The sequence below is a fragment of the Penaeus monodon genome, chromosome 25, assembly GCF_015228065.2.
Source record: "Penaeus monodon isolate SGIC_2016 chromosome 25, NSTDA_Pmon_1, whole genome shotgun sequence".
In the NCBI taxonomy this organism is placed as follows: domain Eukaryota; kingdom Metazoa; phylum Arthropoda; class Malacostraca; order Decapoda; family Penaeidae; genus Penaeus; species Penaeus monodon.
Window position 1 is genome coordinate 14,236,357 of NC_051410.1, and position 648 is coordinate 14,237,004.

General features: G+C 45.7%; 1 protein-coding gene across 1 annotated transcript in view; it reads left to right on the forward strand.

The window, feature by feature from the left end:
• Positions 1-648, forward strand: part of LOC119589322 (homeobox protein homothorax-like) — a 211,183-nt gene that overhangs the window by 131,205 nt on the left and 79,330 nt on the right. The gene's annotated exons all lie outside the window — the stretch shown is intronic.

A 648-nucleotide genomic window follows, 5' to 3' on the forward strand; every position in this document is an offset into this window, starting at 1 on the left:
CTACCAGAAATAGGGACTACTGTATTCAGCGGATTATTGGAAGAGCCGCATGTTGATTTTTATAGACTACGAGGGTCGAATTCCTGTGTTTTATTTCGACGGCAAGATAGTAGCAATCGGCAGCTCATGGAAGCAAAGGCAAGAAAAGAAGCAGCAAGCACTGTTTTTAAAGGTGAAATTGATATCAACAGCCCCTAAAGCAAACACATATCCTTGGAGCCATAGTGAAAAAAGAGGGGGCTAAGGGAGGCCTGGGGGCTGCCTAATGTTAAGGACTAAAAGGGGTTTAGCCCTATTAAAAGGCAGTGAATTATGGGTAATTGTAGCCTGCAAGAGCTATTAGCTCCTTGATATTAGGGATTCCACACGCTAGGGGATACTAAACTGCAGGACTCGGGGCTACTGGATGTTAGGACTGAAATATTTAATCCTGATGTAAGCTGGAATACTGAGGATGATAGGGGCGCGTGATTTAAGGGTCGCTTCGTGCATGGAGATGGCTGAATATAGGGAGACGGGGAGGCTGCCGCTCGGGCTACGAGGGAAGGCTGGTTATATTGCAAACAAAAAGATGTTAGAAACGTAGATGTGTGAGCGCATATACAGACATGTGTGTGTGTGTTTGGCTGGCGAAAAAAACACGGGTGT